Below are 9,209 nucleotides of genomic sequence, written 5' to 3'. Positions count from 1 at the left end.
AAAACTAACAACCCAATTAAAAAATGGGCAAAAGACCTGAACAGACATTTCTCCAAAGAAGATATACAGATGGCCAACAGACACATGAAAAGATGTTCAAAATCATTAACTATAAGGGAAATGCAAATCAAACTACAATGAGATATCACCTCACTCCCGTCAGAATGGCTATAATTAACAAGACAGGAAACAACATGTGTTGGAGAGGATGTGGAGAGAAGGGAACTCTCATACACTTCTGGTGGGAGTGCAAACTGGTGCAGCCACTATGGAAAACAGTATGGAGATTCCTCAAAAAATCAAGGATAGAACTACCATATGATCCAGCTATTTCACTGTTGGGTATTTATCCAAAGAACTTGAAAACACCAATTTGCAAAGGTACATGCACCCCTGTGTTCATTGCAGCATTATTCACAATAGCCAAGACTTGGAAGCAACCTAAGTGCCCATCAAGGGACGAATGGATAAAGAAGCTGTGGTATATATACACAATGGAATACTACTCAGCCATAAGAAACGATGAAATCCAGCCATTTGTGACAACATGGATGGACATTGAGGGTATTATGCAAAGTGAAATAAGTCAGATGGAGAAGGTCAAATACCATATGATTTCCTTCATTAAGTAGTAGATAATAACAACAATAAACAAACACATAGGGACAGAGATTGGATTGGTGGTTACCAGAGGGGAAGGGGGGAGGGAGGAGGGTGAAAGGGATAATTCGTTACATGTGTGTGGTGATGGGTTGTAATTAGTATTTTGGTGGTGAACGTGATGTAATCTATGCAGAACTAGAAGTACAATGATGTACACCTGAAATTTTTACAACGTTATAAACAAATGTTACTGCAATAAACAAAAAATTAAAAAAAAAAAAAAAAAAGAAGAAGATGGAGACGGGGCCAGGAGCCAAAGAACAGCCTCTACAGCTGGAAAAGGCAAAGAAACAGACCCCCCTGGAGCTTCCAGAAGGAATATAGCCCTGCCGACACCTTGATTTTAGCTCACTGAGACACATTTCAGAATTCTGACCTCCAGAACTATTAAAGAAAAAAATGTGTGTTGTTTAAAAAAAAAAAAAAAGATGTCAGCTATGAAAAGCAACAGTAGATCATGTCTAGAAGTTAGAGGCTCCTATCCTTGCCTCTAGAAACCTCTTCTAACATAACTTCTAAAAAATGGGTGTATAAGTTGACAAAATCTTGAGAATTTTTGTCTCATATGGAGAAAATGGGAGCAAATATCTATTCTTTATGAAATTTTTCCTCTATGGAAGGATGGATGTTGTAATGGCTACAGTTGAAAGATAAATTAAGGAAAAGAGAATCAAAATTATTGACACTTTGGGAGAAGCATAGTCTGGAGGGCGGGATGATGAAGAACAATGCCAGTGCTAGAGTTCCTTCAAAACAATGCTGATAATGTCACTTCTTTTCTTAAAACTTCTCTTGACTCACCAATGTCCAAATAAATCCATGGTTTGTAATTAAATACTTTCATGATCTGGCCTCGCTTTCTCACTCTAAATTCTTAACTTCCTGCTCTCCTAAATAAGTAGTATGTTTTGCCTCTTAAATTTCAAGTCATTTCCAAGAAACTCTTAATTCTTTCCAACTGTTCTTTTTATCCATTCTCATTCATCCTTCTCTAATCATACTTACCATGTTATTTTATTTTTGTAAACTTATTTCACAAATTTACACTTTATACACTTTTCCATCACATTAGACTGCAGATTCCTTCAAATTAGGATGTACGTCTTTCATATTTTTATCCTCAAAGGCCAGTTCAGCACATGAAATGTAGTAGACACTCAATACATATTTATTAAGTGAAATATATGTTCCCTGAAATGTACTCTGTTTTTTTAATCTTCACAATCTTTTTGATGGTGTCCTTGAACGCCTGCTTCACGTGCTGATTTCTCAGCGTAAATGAAAGAGTTTAACAAGGGAGTAACTGAAGTAATGAGCGTAGCTGTTGCTTTGTTGAAAGCCCCTTCTTCTTTTGCAGAAGGACTAATGTACATAAACACGCAGCTACCATAAGAGGGGGAGATGACAATCGTGTATCAGGAACAAATGGAAAAAGCCTTTGTCCTGTGCTAGGCAGAAGAGATCCTCAGAATAGTCTTGAAAATGTTTGTACAAGAAAGTGTCACCAGCACTAGAGTAACCACCGGTGTCTCAACTGCCAGGAAGATGACCATCAATTCTAAGAGGCTTGTGTCTGAGCAGGCAAGCTCCAGAAGGGTCCCATAGTCACAGTAATAGTAATTAAGCACACTGGAGGCACAGAAATCCACCTGTCTCATCAGGATGATTGGGGGAAAGATAGTTAGGAATCTCCTCAGCTAGAAGCAGAACATAAATTGTAGGCAGACTCTGCTGCTCATGATGGTCAGGTAATGCAGGGATTTGCAGATGGCCACATGGCAGTCATAGGACTTAGAAGCCAGGAGGTAAAACTCTGTTGCCCCAAGAAATATAGCAAAAAAAACAGAGTCAAGCATTCAGCAAAGCTGATGACCTTATTTCCTGTTATCATGCTGGTCAGAAATCTGGGAATAAAAGTGGATGTGAAGGAAATTTCTAAGAAGGATAAATTCAAGAGGAAGAAATGCACGGGGTTCTGGGGCTGGGGGTCTACTAGAGTGAGAATGATGATGATCAGATTTCCTAGGACATTTAGCATGTAGGTGAGGAACAGAAAGATGAGTATCACAACCTGGACTTCAGGTTGGTTTGTGAGGCCCAACAGAATGACCTCAGTAAATGTGGTCCTGTTTTTCATTGTTGACTTTTAGTAGATCTAAAGGGAAAAGGTGAGTATGAAAAAAATCAAAGTTTCTCTGAGTGGGAGAGATAAAGCTCATTTTAATCAACAGGATCAGGTCATATATTACTTTTCACCCAATTGACCCAAACCAGTATCCCATTGGACTGGACTTGGCTCCACAGAAGCCCCACGTCTTCTACTTAAGTGAACTTATTTCTCAAGTCTTTGTAATTCTTCAGGTTGATCGATTCCTGGACACTTAAGAGAATCTATTACAGAATAATTACTCAATTTTTTTCAGAAAAATAAGTTTTCAAACCAATCCTTTCCCCCAAAATGTTTATGAAATCTCCATAGTTAAGTCACTTTCCTTTGACTCTATTAATCTCTTCTATTTCTGTGCTCTTAGTAGAAATATCTCGAGTTGATTCTGTTTTCTGTGCTTTCCTTTCCTTCCCTTGGAGTTTTTTCTCTTTCTGTGTTTTTTTTTCTCTCCCCTGTACTATTTGATTCTTCACTGGGTATCTGCCATAGGTCCTCATCTCCATTACCGTACAAATTTCTGCTTCCTTGTTTCAGAAACCAATAGGAATTTCCCCACATAGATAATGCTGAAGTTCTTGATGCATAATTGGTTTTTATCTACACTTTTGCTTCTTTTTCAGGATGAGTTTGCCATAGGCCTTTAGGCCTTTAATATCTTGTTTCAGTACCCTCTCCCTTTATATTGTGAGCCTTATTGTGTACAGGAACAGGGCTCAGGCATCAATAAATTATATTAATTAGCATTTTCTTATATGTTTCTCTGCCGCATTCACAGTCTCCTAGGCACTGATTTGGGATATATATCTGAGAAAAGATTATCTTGAGAGATCCACAGGCAGCATCTCAGAGTGGATTTTGCTCAAAGTATTACAGAGTCCTCAGTGGCAAACTCAGGATGACAGTTTATCATGTCTCAAGCTTTCCCATCCTCTATCTTGCCGTGCAGATACCAGGAAGGATGACATCCACATCTCTGACAATAAGAGTCTTTTGTACAGAAATTGGTAATCCCAAGGAAAGAAACTTGGGTGTGGTATCCTGTGTGCATTTTTAGATTTTTCTGATTAAGAGACAAAGATGATATAAAGAACCTCTCTAATTCACATGCATATGGGTTAGAAAAATCATATCCTCACAATCATTCCTGTCAATCTCCCCATTATTCCATATAGCTTTGGGAGGCATCAGGGGATGTTAAACATTGACCTGGCTCCCCTACAGCCCTCCCTTCCCTGTTTGTGCTAACCTGTGGTCTTTGGCAAGTACTGCTCTTCCTCCAGATTTTCACAATTGATTGATTTCACGATCCACGTTTATAGAATAATAACACCAGTGACTTTAAAAACAGACAGTGCTCACATAGCGGACCATCTGAATGACTGGACCATCTGAATGACTGCAGTGGGCTGTTTACCTTGTTGTTCGTAAGAGGTAGTCAAAGGTGAGATGTGCCACATGTGTCTCCAAGCAGTATAAAATGTAACATGTTTTCTATTGGCTCCCACCCACGTTCTACCCTCTTAATGCAAGTATCCAAGTTTGTGGGGCTTAACAAGGAAGGAAGTATATTGCCTTCCATTCTATGAATCTAAGCCAGAATCAAATCATAGTTCCTGAGAGACGTAGTCCTTCACATGTGTAATGAAAAAGAAAAACAAAGAAACAAACAACCTCGCTGCCCCTCAGCAACGATAAAATTAGAAGAGAGGAATTGAATAGATTAAAATTTCCTTGATATTTCTGTTCTAAGAGAGATTGTTGTGAAGTCCTCAGAAGGCAGGGTATGGGCTTCTTTGCAGTTTCTATGTTACTCAGGTTAACAAGCTTTATTTGCTCTTTTTAGAACAGGCATGAGGAGGAATCAATTTCCTAAAGAAGCTCAAGATGCCCTGTGGACCCAAGTTCAAAAGAAGTAAATGAACCCCAATTGTTGACAACTTTGAGAACAAATTGTAAACATACAGCTAAGGAGAGAAGGTCCAGAGAGACCATGATAAGGGTTCATTAAGAGAATCTGCCCCAGTCATGAGGTTTGTGAAGTTGAGAACAATATAAGGAGACCCCTGGGGATTAGTATTCCTGACCTAGTCATTGTTCCTATTGTTTTTTTTGTTTAATAAGCCAATTTGGCCAGTGCTCAAACCTGATGTAAATGAATGTCACTTCACATTGAGATTACTGAAACCTTAATGCCGTGGTATCCTCCATTAAGATCCTCATACCTAATATTACTGAAATTAATATTCCATCTAATCAGCAACTGGAAAATATTTTGCTGTTGTAGATTTGGCTAATATGCCCATTCTGTGCATAGTTCTACAGCCTCTCAGAAGCAATTTGCCTTCACCTTTGAAGGAACAGAACATCTTTACTCGCCTCCCCATGGGACATTTCAACAGCCTACCAATGTCCATACCTTTGCAGGCAAGGTCTTAACCACTTCTAACTTATTCTAGGAACACAGATATGACATTCTCTTGGTTTATAACATCCTGCTGCAAGGAAATCCTGCTTAAAGGATACACTCACATGGGATATAGAAACACTTGTCACAGAACTTTCCAAACAGGGTTGGGCAATTGCATCTTGTAAAATTAAAGGCCCTGTTACTTCAGTAAAATTTCTGATCATTACTCATCAACCTAAGGATGATTCATACCTGATGCAGTAAGCAACCAACTCTTCACTTTCATCAGCACTTTCTCCTCTAAAGTGTACTCAGCATTTACTCTGTTTATTTGGGTTTCACAGGCAACATGTTCCTCATTTATAAATTTTATTTAAGTCCATTATGCTGTTACTCACAAATGGGCTCACTTTGAACAGACTGCCCAACAACAAAAGGCTCTAGAATGTGTCTAAATTGGAATAAAAAGGCACTCACATTAGTGTCCCACTCAGAGACTCCTTCATTGTGGAGGCTTCAACAGCGTCCTCTCATCCTTTCTAGAGTCCCAGGATCAGCCGTGGGGGCCATAAGTTGTTCATGGGTTTCTGGCACAAGAAGCTATCTTCTTTGGCTGCACGCCACACACCATTAGGATGGCAACTGTTGGCTACTTACTGAACTCTTCTTGAGATAAATTATTTCACAGATCCTGAGCCTGTGACTCTCTGCACCCAGTTGTCCATTATGACTTGGATCGTTGAGGGAGCACAGTACAAAATTGTCATGGCCGCAGATGCTTCATTATTAAAATGAAAATGTTACTTATAGAGCTGAATCTGGGCCCCTGGTATATCCCACCTAAGAGGAGGAAGTGGTTTCCATGTCCCCAGTCCTTTGCTAGATGCAACGGTGCCTGAAAAGGTCACTCTTCTGCCATATCCATTGGCCACCAGTGGATCTCTTTGGGATCAACTGAGTTATCGGAAAAAGGAGTTTGCATCCCTTATAGATGTCAGCACCACCATCATACATGATGGAGTCCACTAAAGAGCTACTGCATTACATTCTCTAACTGGGACATCTCTAATCAAAGATGAGACCCAAGTGTCAGCACCGTCATCTTAGCAGGAGAGGATGTCCAGCCCAACAATTGGCCCCCTCTGCACTTTCTCATAGACTCTTGGACCATTGCCAATGGTATAGTCATCTGGTCTGCCCAGTGGCAGCAACAACAATTCCTTATCCAAGGTATTTTCCCCTCTCCATTGGGGTAAGGAACTCTGGGACTTTCTTGCCTCACAGATACCCAAAATACAAATCAAGGTCACATGTGTTCTCCACATAGTAAAATTCAGTTTTCAGAGACTCACTACAATGCACAGGCTAATAAACTGGCTTGGATTTCTGTGAGAAATACTGGCACAACCTCAGATCCATCACCTATGTCAGCTGCATCTTCATCAACATCAAATCTTCAGGGAAGAAAGGAGTGGCCGTTAATAAGGTCATGTTGATGCTCACTGCTTCAGTTGCCACTTTTTTTAACTAATTTATTTATAGCCTTCTAAACAAATAAGGCATAGAAGCCTTCAAAGATATAATAAAAAGGATTCCATTTCTCATTAAGAAGTAAGACGGTATTGATATTTGAGGCTAAGTTAAATGTAAATCTGAACAACTCATGAATAGCGTTCATGGATTTGCCAAATATATGATTTCTTCCTTTCTATAGATTTGTCAATCTAAATTTCCTTCAGGAACATTTATGTCTTATAATGAGAAAACCAAAATTAAGTTATTTAGTTCTCCTTTTTGCTTATTTTACATAAAATTATTCCTTTGACTAATGAATGCACTTGAGACTAGATTCACAAAATACCCAGTGTCAGCAATAGAAATGAAAATAAATGAAATTACATCTCTAGCCATACAGTCTTCTCATGATATGTATTCTAAATTCCAGAAACCGTTTCTCACTTATTAGATATACTTCAGTTATCTAGTCTCTAAAACATCAAGAATAATTAAAAGTTGTGTACTGAAGCTCTAAAAGTTATCAAAACAAAATTGTACACTCTAGAGCTCTCATTATTAAAGGCTAGGGGAGTGACATCACAAGATGGTGACATAGATCATTCCTGACTCAGTCCCCCTCACAGGAAGCCCAAATTCAGCTATCCATTGACTAGACACCATTGTGAAAATCCTAGAACCTGGGATTATGGCTGAAGCACTCCCTAGACCACAGGGACCCAGAATGATTGCATTAGAAAGGTGGGAAGAGTGAATTCACTTTGGCCATATGACCCCCTCCCCAAGGATGACACAGCACTGCACTGGGCCCCCTCTGGGCCTACGTTTTCTCCAGTGGGAAAAAGGGAGCCCCAGGTGGACATCAAGCTTCACCAACATTCCAGAATGCTTCCCAGGAGGCCCACTGAGTCTCACCTAATGAAGATTACTGGGGGAATCTGTGGGACTAGACTACTGGGGATCAGATAGAGATGGAGAAGGGGATGGGGCTTACAGCAAACAGTGCTCAGATCTTGGAGGACTTCCTTCCTGATAGCAGTGGTGCCTGAGCAGACATCCCAGGCAGTAGTTCATCTGCAGAGCTGAGCTGGTGGCCTTGTCTGGCCAGAGCCCAGATGGCAGTACTGCCTGATTTGTGTTCCTGGCCAATGAGCTGTACCAGACATGGAGCACATTTTACAGGCCTTCCTGGGCATGCAAGCAAGTTCAATACCCAGACAACTGCTGACCTCCACTTCTGCCTCGATGGGCCATAGACACTCAGCAGCCACAGAGCACTTCCTATGACTCACCAGCAAGGAAGCAAACTCACAGCCCTGCACAACTGTTGAGCATAGCCTCTAGTCCTGGCCCATTGGGAAGCCTGGCTGTAGATGCCTGACAGCCATGGAGCACATTCTATGGCCCACCCAGGCAGGGAAGCAAGTTCAAAGCCCTGCCAACTGCTAAGCATAGCATCCAGTCCTGTCCTGCCAGGAATCCTGGCCGGAGAACCCAGGCAGCTGCGGAACCCACTCAACAGCCCTGCTCAGTCAGAGACCCAAGCCAGTAGCCTGCCCAACTGTTGAGCATACCTTCCGGCCCCACATAACCAGGGAGCCTGGATAGAGACCTGGGAAGCCTGAGAGTCCAATCTAGAGTAATGCCCAGCCATGGAGCCCATCCTACAGCCCCACTCAGCAGCAGAGCCCAGCTTTGACCCTGCTTGATTGCTGAACACAGCCTGCGGACATACCCAGGCAAAGAGCACAGCCAGTCATCCCGCCCAATCACAGAGCACAGTCTCCATCCCGCTCAACAGTGTGGCACACCTGGAAGCCCCTTTCAACCAGAGAACCCAGACAATACCGTTCGTCAACAGCAGAGCAGAGCCAAAAACCACCCAATCAGGAATCCCAGCCTGTAGCCCTGCCCAACTTCAGGAACAGCCTGTGGCCTTTCCCCAACACTGAGCATAATAACCTGAGGCCTCGTCTCACAGCCTGGGTGGCCACTTGAACTTGGAGTTCAGCCAGCAGCACCAACCAGTTGGGGAGCACAGCCTGAGGCTCCACTCATCCAGTAGCATTTGCTGCGCACAGCCCAAAGCCCTACCCAATCATGGAGTATAACCAGCAGCATTGCCTGCTAGGGAACATAGCCTGCAACATTGCTCACCAGAGGTGATTGCAGGGCCCAACTAGTGGCCCCACCTGACTTTGAAGCACAGCCAGCAGCCCCAACCAACAGGGAGCCCACAAACAGTGGCCTCACTTGACTATAAAGCCCAGCCAGCTGGCCCACCAAACCACGGAGTACAGTCTGATACATACCCTCTCCAACATCAGAGCACAGTCAATGGCCTCGCCCAACTAGAGGCCCCAATAGGAAGTCCTGCCTGCCCGCACCACTACCAGCTGATCAATCAATCACTCTAGGCTGAGATGCCTGGTGAAAATCCCTACCAAACTGAACTAG

General features: G+C 42.1%; 1 pseudogene; it reads right to left on the bottom strand.

The window, feature by feature from the left end:
* Positions 1-1,834: 1,834 nt before the first annotated feature.
* Positions 1,835-2,800, bottom strand: LOC131416534 (olfactory receptor 6C4-like; annotated as a pseudogene).
* Between the last annotated feature and the right edge of the window lie 6,409 nt (positions 2,801-9,209).

Source organism: Diceros bicornis, chromosome 17 (genome assembly GCF_020826845.1).
Source record: "Diceros bicornis minor isolate mBicDic1 chromosome 17, mDicBic1.mat.cur, whole genome shotgun sequence".
NCBI classification, from domain to species: domain Eukaryota; kingdom Metazoa; phylum Chordata; class Mammalia; order Perissodactyla; family Rhinocerotidae; genus Diceros; species Diceros bicornis.
Note: the sequence above shows the minus strand (reverse complement) of the source record. Positions and strands in the feature narration are given on the sequence as shown.